Below are 16,710 nucleotides of genomic sequence, written 5' to 3' on the forward strand. Positions count from 1 at the left end.
TGCTTAAAGCAGGCGTTAAACACCAACCTGCAAAGAGACACTTGTAATCAGGCGTTAAGGGTTAACGGCGCCGACGGCGCCGTTAAACCCTTAACGCCTGAGTTGTAATGAGGGCCTATGTGTGTTACCCGGGCCTACTGGGCAAACCATCTGGGGCCATATTATAGAAAATTGCCACCTGTATAAGTGCAATTTTACACGGTTTCAGCACAAGGGTGAAAATGTCCTTAGTCAAACAAATAGATTCTTTTAATTGATTTTTGCACCAGGGCAAAGTTTCGTCTAGGGCTATCAGCCGTAGAGAACTCTTTATACCTCCTCACACCTCCATCTCATTCTCAGTCATCATCCTCATCCTTCTCACTCACCAGCCTTCATTCTTATTCCTAGCATTTTACTCCTTCGATGACCATTTTAGGACATTCTCATTCCTCCTTCTCACACCTCTGTCTCATTCGCAGTCACCCTGACCCTGAACACTTCCAAGTCCTGCTTCTCGTTCCTAGTATCTCACTGCTCTTGTGTCTATTTTAGGACATCCTCATTCTTCATCCTCACACCACCTTCCCACTGCTCAGTCCTTCTCTTCACTCAGCAGCCTTTATTCTTATTCCTAGTCTTTCACTCCATCAGTGGCCATTTTAGAATATCCTCATTCCTCCTCACACCTCATTCCCACTCCTCAATCATCCTCCTGTTCACCAGCCTTTGTTCTTATTCCTAATGTTTCACCCATTCAATGTCCATTTTATGACACCCTCATTCCTACTGCCCACACCTCCTTCTCACTCCTCAATCACCCTTCTCACACACCAGTCTTCCTTCCGATTCCTAGCATCTCACTCCTTTGGTGTACATTTTCAGATATCCACATTCCTCCTCCTCACCCCTCCTTCTCACTCTTCATTCATCCTCCTCACCCCCTACGATTATGCCTCGCGTCTTCTGGGGTCCATTTTAGCACATCCTCTTTCCTCCTCGTAAGACCTCCTTCTCACTTACCAGTTATCCTCTTCACTCACCAGCCTTTCTTTCTTATTTCTGATGTCTCACTACTCCAGTGTCCATTGTAGTAGATCCTCATTCCTCCTCCTCAAGCCTCCATCTCCTTCTCAGTCATCCGCCTCACCACCCAGCATTTATTCTTTTTCCTAGCATCTCACTCCTCCAGTGTCCATTTTATGACATCCCCATTCCTCCTACTCACACTTCCATTTCACCCCTCAGTGATCTTCCTTGCTCACCAGCCTGCATTCTTATTCCTGATGCCTCTCTCCTCATTTAAAATGAGTGAGACATGAGGACCAAGAATGAAGACTATTGAGCGAAGCGAATGGCATACTCTGGAACCTAGGTTCAGGCAATGGTCTTCTTACATTCTGACAGGAACATGCATAGCTCTATTTGATTAAAGGTGTGACCGGCTTAATCAAGGGGCAAATTACAATGGGCCTACAGGGACCCTATTACGGACCCATACAAATCAAAAAGAACACTCTGAAGCTGACTCCAGGCTAGTCCCTTTTCATTTTGTTTTTCCCAAAACAGATTTTTAAAATGAGTCAATAGTACCGGGCAGGACATTTGGATAATACGAATTTAGACTAATGAACATTTTTCAGTTTTTGTAAAAATAAAATTATAAAAAGAGTTGCTTAGATACTAATTATTTTCACAGAGTGAAACTCATGGTGTTAATTTAGCCAAACCTAGAACATCCGTAAAAGTAAGGCATTCCACTGGGGAATTATACCAAGACTTTTAAGCAAGAGAGGGATTCGTAATACACTTAACACCCTACATTATTAAGAAACACAAGGAGAAATGTGAGGGCCAGGGGCCATCAAGCTCCTCGATGCTCCTTGGAGCATAGAAAGGTCCAACCTTCTGCTGATGCCTCCTCCTTGCCTCTGGAATTCACAAAGGGGAAACCTAAGGGACCCCGGGGATGGAGAGAAAAGCAGAAATAAACTCTACTATGTTTAAACCCTCGGTCGTATGGCCAGATGAGCAAAACGGCAGTCTAGGAAATATACCATAGCACATCAACTTTGGAGACATAGTACAATCCAATTTCCTTCCCGGCAGCCTTCCTTAACCCAACTGATAGGTGGGACGTGTGTGGGAGCCATGATGGTGTGGTATCCTCCAACAACAATCAGAGTAACGGCTTAAAAAGCAAAAGGCAGGTCTGAAAGGAGAACCCTCTTGTAATGTCAGAAGTGAGAAAAAAGTCATCCCCGTTCCTGCCACTCACACCGAACAACAATGCTGAGCAATGAAGCCTTTTTGCCATCCTCCCATTTCTTCCCTTGTCTTTCCCACCTTCCGGTTCCTTCCCTTGTCTTTGACACTCTCCTGTTCCATCCCTTGCCTTTCCCACCCTCCCACTCCTTGCGTTGCCTTTGCCACCCTCCCGTTCCTTCCCTTGTCTTTTCCACCCTCCTGTTCCTTCCCTTTGCCACCCTGCAATCCATCCCTTGTCTTTGCCACCCTCCCGTTCCTCCTTCCCTTGTCTTTGCCACCCTCTTGTTTCTTCCCTTGTCTTTGCCACCCTTCTGTTCCTTCCCTTGTTTTTCCCACTCTCCCGTGACTTCCCTTGTCTTTGCCACCCTTCTGTGCCTTCCCTTGTCTTTGCCACCCTCTTGTTCCATCCCTTGTCTTTGCCAGCCTCCCATTCGATCCCTTGTCTTTGCCACCCTCCTGTTTTTTCCCTGGTCTTTGCTAACCTCCCATTCCTACCCTTGTCTTTGCCATCCTCTTGTTCCTTCCCTTTTCTATGCCATCACTCGTTCCTTCCCTTTGCTTTGCCACCCTCCCGTACCTTTGCTTGTCTTTGCCACCCTCCTGTTTCTTCCCTTTTCTTTACCACCCTCTTGTTCCTTCCCTTGTTTTAGCCACCCTCCCATTCCTTCCCTTGTCTTAGCCGACCTCCCGTTCATCCCTTGTCTATTCCACCCTCCCGTTCCATCCCTTGTCTATTCCACCCTCCCGTAGCTGCCCTCGTCTTTGCCACCCTCCACTTCCTTCCCTTGTGTTTTCCACCCTTCTGTTCCTTCTCTTATCTTTGCAGCCCTCCTGTTCAATCCTTTGTCTTTGCAACCCTGCCATTCCTTCCCTTTTCTTTGCCACATTCCCATTCCTTCGCTTGTTTTTCCGTTACTCCTTCCCCCCTTTGTTCACAGGACCCTGTGGCAGATTCTCACATTGAGTGGTGTTATTAAAAGCCAATTAATAAATATGATCCCTCAAACCCAATGGCTTAGGATACTTCTAAATGCAGCACACCCGCGACTTTGCTTAAGACTGCCACTGAGTGGCCCCGAACTCAGTAGGCATCGATGGTGCCCGCAGTGCAAAGGAGTGTAAACACCTCATGTGCACTGGGCTTGTCAAGTAACTGTTGATGACAACGGTTTACCAAGTGGCAAATGAACATACGAAGCAGGCTCCAAAGACTTATCAGTAAAGGGGTAACCCTTTCAACCATTCAACCAACAAAAGACTGTCAAGCATTTCACAGCAAACATGAGAATCACATATTTCCAAAGCATTTTATTCTTCAGTAGACTGGGGGCCAAACATGACCCTCATGCCCCTGCCACGACTCTCAACATGAAGGCAGAGAAACAACAGATGTTCCTCACTTTTAGGCCCATCACTGCGATCCACGATCTATCGCAGGTGTGATAAACGTTATTTGCTCATGCAGCCGATCAGACCATATGCAATCGATGATTTGGACGACATGCAAATGACATTGATTGAGCAAGTCGACCAACTGCAAAACCAGAGACTAATGACGTCACTGACATGACATAGCCGCACTTATATATGAAGTGAGACATAAGTCCTCCATTCATGAAGCTAGACAAACATGCACTAGTTTATTGCGTATAGACACAAAGCACATGCTTATGGCCCACGTAGGTAGAGGACGGACAACACTGCGCACTTCTATGTTCCTTTCTATTGCCTTGAAAGGATGGGAAGGCACATCCTGCTCAATCCACCTTTCACATGGGGATATAATTTGTTGCAAGGGCCAATGGTCTCTCTGCGACTCTGCAACATTGGAGATTGATACTAGTAGAGGTGGTCCTAGGAGGAGCCAGTAGATATGGCTATCCAAAGTATAGCTATCTGATATAGCTCCCATGTGTAGCTTACCCAAACCGACCAATGTAAATGTGTGATAGGTTTCTGGGATGGAACCTGGATTTGTGACATCATACTGAGATAAAACCGGGTGACACATGCTTAGAAGACGAGAGCTAGGGAGGATAATTGTTTTTCTGGTGTGATCCCTGTCATGTTTTTGGCTAATACAAGACAGTAACTTTGCTCCATGGCTGAGTCTTCCGTTCTTGTTGCAGGGAGTCTTTGATGGGCCCAAGTATTCTCTGCTGACAATTGAGGTGACTGCTAGAGAGCACCTGCCACACCTATCTATACAAAGTGGTAGTAGAGGGCGTTTGCTGTGATTTTTCAGCAAGAAACTGTCTTGTCCTGCCGCATGCCTGAGGGACTGTGTGACCACTCGCAGTAATCGATGTCTAAAAACATGCGTGCATGAAGAAGAGGTCAACAGGAGTCGCCTTTGGAAGACAATTCCTGCCCGCTTCCCACGTGACACCTATCAGACCGGATGGCAGAGTGGCAGGTTGTGGGAGAGTCGGTGTCCGAAAGACCGCAGTGGATCACAGACTGTAAGTCTAGACTCATCTTTATGGCAAATGTGGGGAGGGAGTGTCCGTTTGATGTTGTTGTTGAAGTTTTTGTCTAATGTAGGGATATCGGTTTGTTAGGCGGTCAGTTTGGGTGGTCAGCTTAGACAGTCAGCTTAGCTTGTTGGGTGTGCAGACAAATTGGCCATATATCCCGAGTATGCAGATACAGGGGCGGGATGCCTCAGAACAGGGGAATGCCGCAACAGCCCACATACCAGACAGAGCAGACTGACTATTATGCCCCAGATCACACACAAACGCAGATGTACACACCAAAATAGATGCATACCCATATCAGCCCATGACACATGCATTACAGATGCAAAGACACATGCATCAATCACAACCAGCACAGCAGGCACTGGTTCGACAGAACATAACCACGACACATGCAGGTTCCATGATGCTGGCTCCCATGCGAAAGCTGGGAGGGGCAACTGTTGTAGGGGGAAATCCATTTACAGGGACTGAAATGTCATTATATACACAATAGTACAGCCCACAGAATGACCTGATGTGTTCAATCCTATCTGTTACACCCAATCCGGCTGAAGAACCACGTATAAAAGGTGACTATCGGTGACAAGCCTTTTTCCTTTCTCGTGGATACAGCGGTGACAAGGTCCTATATAAGGGAGGGGAGGTACCCAATGTCAGGCATTGCCATGAATGTGCAGGGATTCTCTGGGGCAATGGATTTGGTTCCTTTTTACTGATGAATTACCACTTTCTGTGGGAGAACATGACTTGACCATGTCACTGTTATATTCCTGACAGACACCAGAGAATATAATGGGTAGAGACATGATGAGCCCACTTAACATGACCATTTCATTCACAGACCAAGGGATAGTGTGCTCAACGGCAGGGATTCATTACAGGAATATGAGGAGACTCCTCCAAGCCCTTTGTGGGCAGACGGTACAGAGGGGGGTGCCAGTAGGCATTGACCTGTTATCATATGGGGTGGAAGTATTGATAGACTGTTACGCATACCTAATGAGTACATATTCAGGCCAGAGATTACCTTAGATGAAAAGAAAGGAAAGGTTATGCCAATAGAACTCGACGCAGTTATAGTGAGAGACGAGATAACAGTATTGCATGGGACTGACAATACAGGACGGTCAGGGAGAACTGTGATTGCAGTGGGCAAAGGATACTGGTTGACTGACGTGACATATAAGTTATTCCAAGACGATCGATCGGATAGTGAGGTGGTGTTTGACATTTACACTATGGGTGGAAATGCATTACTGGGAAGTGCCGCAGAGAATGGCTGTGTTGCAAGAACCGCCACCACCATTTCTCGAGGACGGGTACCCAGTCTCTTATGGACCAATTGTCCCTATCTATGAGACGATCGCTGCATTAGTGAAGCAAAGCATTCTGGTACCTTCAGAATCGCAGTGTAACACCACTGCAGTGTATCAGGTAAAAAAGGTGCCAGGGGGATCATTGCGGGGGATCATGGCGTTTCATTCAGGATTTGCACCCTCTGAGCCAAATTGTTGCATCAGTCCCATTAGTTCCAAATCCAGCGACAATTTTGTGCAGCATCCCCACGGAAGCTACGCACTTCACAGTAATAGACTTGAAGAACGCCTTCTTTTCTATACCACTTCACAAAGAGTCACATGACTTAACCTCCTTTCTATATACAAACTGGAAATGGAAACACACGATACTCTCACAAGGGTACTGTGAGTCACCTTCCATCTTCAATAGGGTCCTTCCGATGGATCTAGGCATCATACATATAGCGAGCACAGTCATACAATATGTGGATGACATTTTAATTTGCAGCAAGTCAGAGGAACAGTGTCGAAATGACTCGGTATACTTGCTGACAGTATTGTCAGAAAAGGGTTACAGGGTGGACAAGGCAAAATTACAATACTGCCAAAAGGAAGTGCTATATGTAGGGCAGCTGATATCACAAGAAGGGTGAAAAGTGACTCCAGAAAGGGCTGAGGCAATTAGTAGGATGCAATGCCAGGGGCAGTGAGAGAAATGCAGTGGTTTTGGGGATTTTGCCATTATTGCATAGCCTGGGTGTTTGACTATAGCACATACACAAGGCCCTCGTTGAGCAGGCTTAGGGAGGCACAGAGAGGGAATGGTAAATTGGTATGGACACATGAAATGACTGAAGTATTTGAGGAACTGAAGAAATCAATAGCTCCAGTACCAGGGATCACAGACTATCATGACAAATTCTATTTGTTCTCACACTCAAATGGAGTAGTGATGGCTGCAGTACTCACACATAACACTACCCTAGGGCACAAGCCACTGCCTTTTTATTGTGGACGTTTAGACCCAGTAAAGAGCAGACATTACCCTTGTGAGCAAACTCTGGCTGCTGCCGCATTCACAGTAGAGAAGTCAGCGAGTATCACTATGGGGTGTAGCACCACACTTTACGTGAAGCACGCCCTCTTTGCAATTCTCGAAAGACGAGTATGTTGACCACACAGCAAGCTCACAAATTGAGGAAGCTAATAACAATTCGAAGAAGCTGTTTGAGATTCTTACAGGTTTAGAAAAACCTAAAACTTGTCACACACTTCCTTTACATCTTCCAAACAGACTTGTCTCAAGGTACAAATGGCCTTTGATGCAAAGATTGCTAAATCACGTGCAAAGATTAGAGGTGAACTGGCAAAAAAAAAGCTTGCCTCGTTGCCAGCAGTACATCATCTCCCCGTATATGTCAACCTGAATTCAGACCCTAATCTAGAAAAATGAACTCTAGAATTTTAAGAGAGTTTGGACATATTAGTGGCAGACCTCTATTTAGTCAAATGAACTTTAGAATTTGGAGAAAAGAAAAACATTCTTTGGATACATCAGTTGAAATGGAATTACTGAGAAATGAGCTCATTTGCATATTTGTGAACAACCACAGAATAAGTGGTTCATCTCCATTTATTTATTTATTTCTTCATTTATCTTTTACTATTTCTTTTCACTTACCTTCTATCTCTAAACTCTATCTTGGCTCCAAAGGAACATTGTTTGTTTGTTTTATTATTTGTAATGCGCGAGCATACCCTCAGGTAACAGTGAAAGTAATATCCGGATTATATACATAAATACAGATAGGCAGCAGTAGGTACAGACAATAGGCAATGCAATGTGTACAGATGGCAGGAGTAACAGGACTATGCGACTGGATGTGTTTGGGGCCCAGATTTTCAACCATAAAACGACCTTAGATCCGAGGTTCTGATAGGGCAAGTCCATTCTGAGAGTTGGCGGTATAGAGTTCCACAGTTTAGCTGCTTTCACTGGGAAACTGTTACCCCCTATAGTGGAGAGTTTGAAGTTGGGGACAGAAAGGCAGTCTTTATAGGCTATTCTTGTGGGTCTCAGGAGATCTGTCTATGAAATCTGTCGATCAAATAGATAGGGGCCGCGTTATTGAGGGATTTGTGAGTGAGTGAGGCAGTTTTTAGGAGAATTTTGTCTTTGATAGAGAGCCAATTATTCTGTTGGCAGTATACTGAAATGTGCTCTCTTCTGGAGCTACCCAGTGCCGCTCTAAGAGCGTTATTCTGGAGAATTTGAAGTTTGCTGGTGGTGGCTTTAGAGGACCCCAGATAAAGAGCATTACAGTAGTCCAGGCGGGACAGTATGAGGGCTCTAGTGAGGGTCAAGCAGCTGGTGTCGAACAGAAAGGGTTTAGCTGTACGAATCAGTTTACACGTGTAAGCCGTGGAAGAGGCTAGGGAGTTCACCTGTCTGTCTGTTCACATTCACCAAGGCCAAGGCCATATACACTCTATATGAACATTCTAACTATTTGTATGCAACACTAGAATCTCACCAAGGTACTGTCCCTGTTGTGAATGCTTACTGATGGTAGTAATTCAATGGTGTGTGTTGCTACACACAATATTTGTTTGTTTGATTGATTATAAAAAATACATATTTATTTGAATTTTTATGGCTGTTTTGAACTAGCTATTGTTCACATTGTATTTATGCTTTGGAGACAGTCATGCCAGTTACACAGATCGGGATATCAGGTATAGATACCGGGACTATGAATTAAAATGATTAAAAAGTAAATTAACTATGCTCAACAATGGAACTCTCTTTTTTTGTGTTCAAATGTTCATGTGTCAATATATCAGACATGATCACATTCTTGAACTTCTTACGCCCCTCCACCTGCCCAGAAAATGCTGTTCCGCCTAGGTTGATTCTCGAGAACAAAGAAATCCTTGCTCCTATCTTTGTGAGATTCGTTAACTCACCATTTAACAATAACCAGGGCCCTGACTCTATTAAGGCTGTCACTGTCACACCACTGGTAAAGAAGGCTGGACTAGAACCTAATGACACCAATAATCTAAAACCCATCACAAATTGTAACTTTCTGTTGAAGATACTGGACAGAACAGCCACATCCCAACTTCAAGCATTTGTTGAATCCCCAAATATTCTACAACCCAGACAATCTGGCTTCAAACCACATCATAGTATGGAGACAGCACCATGGACAGTGGTACACCGGGTCTACTGGTACTGTTGGATATGTCCGCAGCTTTTGACTTGCTAGACCACAAGCTCCTACTACACACACTGAGGAATACAGGACTGTGCAGCCAGGAATCCATCGACTGGATACAGTCGTTCCTCTTGCACTGGGTCTCTAGAGTCTGCTGGGAGGATGCCACCTCTCCCCCAGTCCCAATCAACTGTGGTGTTCCTCAGGGTGCTTGTTTGTCTGTTGCTTTTTAACTTGTACATCAGGCCATTGTGTAGTCTCTTAGAGGAAAATGGTGTCTCCTTTACCAATTACCTGGATGACACCCAGTTAGTTCTTCAACGCTCTGGGAATTATGAGCTTGATACCAAAAACGTGGAACACACCTACTCCCATATTGAGTCATGGATGAACTTCAACTGGATGTGTTTGACCGGAAACAAGACTGAACTGTTGATCTTTGGGTCACCCCAGGCAAGGCTTAAACTTTATCTCAGATACCTATCCTTCTCAATTAAAGATTGTGACTTCCAGGTATCGGAGAAGGTGAAAACATTAGGCATCCACCTTGAGTCGTCGCTTAGTTCTGAGACTCACGTCAACCAGGTGGTTGAAAACTGTGCCTACTACCTCCGAATGCTGAAAAATATCTGTCCATTCCTCACAGAGCTCAACTGTACATCTATAGCACAGGCTATAATATTATCAATGATCGATTACTGTAATGCTCTATTAAAAAGAGCAAATAAAAAATGCCTACAAAAACTACAAATTAGGCAGAACAACGCTGACCGCATTATCAAAACAAAACCAAGACGGGAACATATCTCCAGCAGTCGACAAGACCTACACTGGCTCCCGGGTACATGCAAGGGGGTCCACTTCAAGAGTCAGCTATGATCACTCACAGATGTTTACGTGAGACACTGCCAGCCTAGCTCAATAAATCTTGACCCCTTGCAAGCCTAGACGAGCTTTACGCTCATCTGTTAGAGCATTGATCACCAATCCAAGTTTTACATGGAACAATGGTCTGGGGAAATCTTTCCCACTCCTCTTTGAAACTCTCTTCCCTCGATCTTGAGACTAGACCAAAACCTAATGCGATTTCGACGAGAGCTAAAAACGTTTCTCTAAGTGCCAAGGACAAGTATGCTCATCCTTTTTGCATAGATTTGCATAGTAGCCTGGCACTTAATGGGTTAAATAATGTCTATCTGTGATCTGACCTAGCTCTTCTGATCACCGTCTGGTCTCCCTATGTCTTCTTGTGTTTATGTTTCTCCCTGGTGGCCCAATGCCTGCAGGCTTTCGGCGCCTTATACAAATAAATAAATAATCAAATTCAGATCCTCCATGAGTATTTCAGTAAGTTACATTTCCTGAGTGTTACATTTTCAGCTATGATCGCATTCAACCATGAGTATTGTTACACTATGGTCCACGCTCTTCCCACGTCTTCCTCCCTTTTCATCCAGTATAATCATCGAGAGTATTTCTGAAGCAAGGGCTTGCAAACTTCCCTTGTGATCAAAGTTATGGTTAGAAAAATAGATTATGATCATTATTCATTGGCAGTCCAGCCTAATTCTGATGCACAGCACATCCCAGTGGGCTGTAACAATTTGCTCCAGGGCCGAAGATTAAGATCCATATTAGCAAGCCAAGTGAAGGCCTTAAGTAACCCATTTTTCTACAAGTGTTTGAAACCTTGAGTACTCCTTTTGAAATAGAGAATCCACGTTCCACATTTTCTGGAAGTAACAGATGACATAGTTGGAAACATATTGTAGCAAATCCAGATGCTCCAATTTAGCTTTGAATCCCTGCAGAATTTCATGGCACGATGGGGCCCCTGTATCTGTCTCTGTCATCCAATTGGGAGATGGACTTAATAGGAGCGAACAAGGCAGACTCCACCCCCGGACCAACACCCTCCCCATTTCCACCTTTTAAATCCTTTGTCACTAAACTAAGTAATGACCTTGAGCTCAGTGGCTGGCTTTTTTGAGCCAATGAGGAATCCACCTGAAATTTCATGTAGCACGTCCCGGTCTTTGCATGAGGCAGTGCGGGCGGCTGCCCGAGGAGCCAGCTGGTGGGGGACGCCTGAACAACTCATATCATGCATCATTTATTTGTAATTGTACAAAAAAAAGAGGTATGAAATCTCACACTCTGAGCAGTGCAGCGGTGACCAGTAGCACGAAAGGCCAGCTAAGGTGATGCTGCATCTGTCAGCAGTGATGCAGGCCCTGATCTCTGCAAGCCCCAGACGTGGATTCCATCTTAAAATCAACATTTGTCGCTTCTCAGACAGTTCCCAGGCCTGGCCTGACCGCCTGTGCCTCCGAGTCCTTAGCACATGCGCAGTGCAGAGTTCAGGTGGGGCTCCGGAAGATCTACGAGGACCAGGCAGCAGGCAAGCCACTGCTAAGCCCACCGACCACATGCAACTGAACTATCGAGCGCAAAGAAGATATCAGGCCGGCCAATCAAGAGGCTCTGTTCTCGGTAAATCCACTCTGTGTTATAATTTAATATATGAAGTAATGACATTGCCTTTGTGAGCCTGCATGCTGTCCCTATAAGAAACTGCAAGCAGCCCCTTTCTGAGACTGATAGGGGCTTTTTTTGCCACCGTGATGTCCCTCTGAGCCAATGAGCTGCCCCCTCTCAGAGCCTCTACGTTGCCCCTCTTGAAGCTTAATGTGATGTTGCCCAGATCACACATGTTGGTCAAGTGGGGGCGCCGGGATATAGAGTGCCTAGATGCAGAGTCGGTCAGTAATGTAAGGCTAGGCCACGTCTCCTTCAAAAAGTTCAACTGTATGTAAACCTTGGCTCAGCATTAAACTCTGCACCCCTCCCAGCCAGCCCTAGTTATTATATAGCAAAATATCAGCGCATATATATGTTTAGGCTTTTTACATGTAGATAAGAGAAACGCTGCCAGCTTGTGAAATGTTTTTAGAGGCTGTGCTCTGCCATGCCCCCAGCCCCAACACCCTTTGTTAATATTTACGAGGATAGCATACATATTAAAGGTACTCTGCTTTCCTTGTATAAACCACAGCCAGGAAGAGCCTGTGTAATTATAAGGGAAGGGGAAGTGGTTAATTGAAGAGGACCTTCACCGAGCACCAAAAAAACATTTTGCTCACAGGACGTTTTGTACATTGGAAATGAAAATCTCACAAAATGCTTTTAGCATTTCATAAAATGCATTTGTACCTTGTGTCATGCCAAACTGCGTAAAATGTTTGCTGCTTTTAACACGAAAAAAATCACAGAAGGGTCCGATATTACTGTTTGTTAAATTGTGGATTTTCAGTCCTATGAAAATAAAACATTTCCACCCATCATGCACAAGCAGGGTCTATGGTCTGTCATCTTTGCTGGGAGCGCGGGGACACCTCATTGGCACTTCATCCTACCTGTAATATAAAAAGCCACACTAACTAATGAACTGGCATTTGAGACCATTATGTAACTTCGACACTTAAGCACATATATGCTCATGTCTAATTGGTAGAAATATGTGGTTGTGCCTGGGTTTTAAGAATACTCTGTTTTATAGAAATAAATCGATAAAGTGCAACACGACAAATCCATGCATACATATTGCCGATCATAGTTGCAAGTAGTGAGTGCAGCTTTGCCAAATTGAAGCTCATTTAAACGTACCTCCCATCAACAATGAAAGCCTGACATGGCTGGCTGTTCTATCAATTGAAAATGACATTGGCCAGTCTCTGATTCTATCTGATGCTGGGCTTCCATTTAAAAGGGCAAAGTCAAGAAAAGTTACTTTTTGAAAACATAATACAGGTAACATTCTAGGACTGTGACCTATGACCTAATGTATGCATTTTGTATTGCATTTCTATCTAGTCATTTGAGTGCCATATTCACAGCATTTGTAACATGCCATTTTTGTTGTCATTTTTGGGGTTGGGGCGCCAAGGATGCTTTCCGCCTCGGGTGGAATCTGGTCTACGACCGGCTCTTCGTGGGGGCCAAGGGGAAGTGGGGAGAGAGGGGGTTGCAGCAGGTGTATCTTCCAGGAATGAGCTGGATGCAAAACCTTCTGTCCACCTTCTTTTGATTGGACATGACAATCCACGATTCGCACTCCCTATCAGTGCATTTCCCTCATCAGTTTTTCCCCCTAAACATTACCCAGACTCCCATTCCTGCACCCAAGCAGAGCAAGGGTTGTGAGGGTGTCCCCCACTCTCCTTTGTCGCAGTAACAGGAGTCGGGGGTTGCAGGGGTGTCCCCTGCTTACCATTACGGTAAGCGGCGGGTAAGAAATAAAAAGATTATTTTTAAAAAGGACCCAGCGGCGTCAGCACCGCCCCACGTAAGTGGAAGGAACTGACGCCGCAGGGGCACAAGGCAGTCGGCTGCGCACACAGAAGTGCGCCGCTGTAAAGGTAAGTGGGGGGGTTCCGGGTTGGAAGATTACGTGCTGGGTCATGCGGGCAAAAGTGATCTATCTGATCACAGGCCGCACCGTAATTGGAGTCAACATTTTGGTTGGCGGGATTACGGGTGGCGTAGTGATCACAGATTCCAATGCTTATTTGTCCAATCAATTAATAAACTGTCATTCCAGTTTACATACCTTTCCAGCTGATATGTTGCTTAGTGGATGACTTTGTGATTTTCACTCTGTATGTAACTACAGCTTTTCAGCAGTACATAACTGGCAATGGGCGGGAAGGATTTACCAATCATAGCGAGTATGGAATCTAGCAGATCTGAATTGGACATAGTAAACTTTGGACAATCCAGCTCCCACATTTTAATCCTGCTGACCAGATCAAGTCTTTCTGTTGCAATCACATCATGTTTGATTGTTGCTAAGCGACCCCTCAATGCTCTAAACCAGCGAGTAACCTATCTTCCAAGGAGTTCATCTCTTCTTTCAGACGTCCACTGAATGGGAGAGCGCATCCATATATAGAATGGACAATCCCTAATGCCGAATGTTTTGATGTTACACCTATGCAGACCTGCTGAGATCATTCCCTTAATGCATCTCCCTGAAAATATACGCATAAATGTCATTTTGATTCTAGATTTAGCCCTTTTTTGGGCTGTTGGACTGAATGAGAGCCTCGCTCGACTCTCGGATATTCTGAAAATATAGTCTCATGGTGATCTGGAGAGCCGGATTAATTACATTGGTAGCAGTTGTATAGTACATGGACGGCAGTGGATTACGGTCTTCATCCTCAGCCAGATCCAGTCAACGTCGATGGGGATCTTTTACTACTGATTTACCATGCTTAGCATTTCCAGTTCCTGCGGCAAGAAGTCGCATTAGCATCTTCTTTGCCCCTGGAAGATCATTAGCAGACAGAGGATTTTACCAGTAATTCTATATCTGAAAACATTGATGGGGCAATTTGTTCAAATTAATAACCTCTTGTTGATGGTCCATGGCAAGGAAGATAAGGGCCAATTTCAGCTTCATGGTGGCCAACTCTGGCACCAATTTATGTTATGAATCATTAGTCCCAGGTTCACTACAAATCTCCCGAGATATATTACTGGTATTAATAGGGCCCAAGGACAAACTTACTATGTGGAAGGACTTTAACATATTGCACCTGTGATAGCACAGGAAAAATATTAGGACATAAAAACATTGAGGCATTGCATGTTGTACAATTTTATACCCACATTTTTTTGCAAGATAGACATAAAACAAAGAACTACAGGAGGGGAAAACACGAAATACGCATTTTCCTGCTACTCACACTGTCTCCAAAACCTGTTACAATGCAGCCTGATCGGCGCCAACCAATGCTTCAGGAGGGAACTGCAGGCCCTCTCTGCAAAGTACAATTCACCAACCACTGATTGCTAAACTCAACCATAGGCCCTACTCTTCAAAGTACAGTTTGTCACCCGCTGATTGCTCTACTGAACCGTAGGGCCTACTCTTCAGTACAGCTTGACAATTTTGGATTGCTATACTCAACCCTAGACCATACTCTTCAAAGTACAGCTTGCCAATCACTGATTGCTCTACTCAACCCTAGACCCTACTCTTCAAAGCACAACCCACCAATCGCTGATTGCTCCACTCAATCTTCGACTCCACCTCCAGGATTCCCTCGTCTCCCTACCCATCTCAGCTCCTCTGCTACCGACACACCCTACTTGTAAGCTGCTGGGTCGGTGCATTCCTTGTGTACAGCGGTCTGTAAATCACATACATACAAGCATGGCTTGCTAATTGAAATTGAATTGAGTTTTGTTTCAGCACAAGGTATTACTTTTCTAAGTCTTACCACACTTCCTATGATAGTTTTGTGGTGGCATCAGGAGGAAGGTTCTTCAGAGAGGCTCAACTTCATTAGTTAACATACAGACCTGATCTAAGGTCGAACAAATGTAGATATCACCTCTGTGTCGGGGGGTGTACATGGCCAGTAACGGCCCGCCAGCCCGTGCCTAAGCAGGCTCGAGAGAATTGATGTCCTCGGCGAGGGATATGGGCTGTTACCGGCCATGTATGCCCCCTGACAAGGGAGTGATTGCTATTCACACCCCAGGGTTCATCAGGGGTGTAAGTAGATTACAGTGTATGTAGTCCCTTTTCTATTTCCATGGTGACCAGAGGTGAGAGGAGTGCCTTAACTGGAGCACAAAGCTCTGGTCCAGCAGGTATGTGGGGAGGGAGAAAGGGGGGTGGGAAAACGGTGTGGGATGTCTTTGGTGGTGAGGTGGTGCAGTCGTGACGGGGCAACAGGCTCCCTTTTGCCTTCCCACAATCACAATTCGGGAACCCAGGGAATGGACTTGGGTGGTAGGAAAATACGGGCGATACACAGTGGCCCTCATTACGACCCTGGCGGAAAGTAACTGACCTGACCGCCATAGCGTAAATAGCGTTTCCGCCATTGCACGACGGAGTAAAGTGCGGCTAATTCCGACCCATCGGGCACGAGCACTACGCCATGGCGGAAGTGCAAAGTCCGCGATGGCGGAAATGCCCCCAAAACGCCCCTCACCGCCGTCGTACGGCGCCCTAGGTGCAATTCCGCCACCCATCATAGCGGTCACCGTAATGAGCGGCAATCGGAAAATACGGTGACCGTAAATATACGGAAACGGAAGTAAAAACATGGTCCCGGAACGGGAAACAGCACGCCGTACACCTATAAAATCAGAATTCCCACACAACCATTAAAAATACTACCCTGAGACACATCCCAACCCGTCATCCACCCTAGTGAAAACAATAAAAATGGGAAAAGTAGCGAAAAAAGCGTGCGACCGCAAGCGGCAGCTCCACTTCTCCCGTGAGGAACTCACCGTGCTCACAGAGACCCTCCAGGAGAATGCTGCCGTCGTCTTCTCGACGCAAATGACCAGGACGGCACTTGCGAACAAGAAGGCCATATGGGCCCTGGTGGCACAGCGGGTAAGTGCGGTGGGGACCGCACCCCGCAACCCACAGCA

The sequence above is a fragment of the Ambystoma mexicanum genome, chromosome 8, assembly GCF_040938575.1.
Source record: "Ambystoma mexicanum isolate Mex_15411 chromosome 8, UKY_AmexF1_1, whole genome shotgun sequence".
NCBI classification, from domain to species: Eukaryota; Metazoa; Chordata; class Amphibia; order Caudata; family Ambystomatidae; genus Ambystoma; species Ambystoma mexicanum.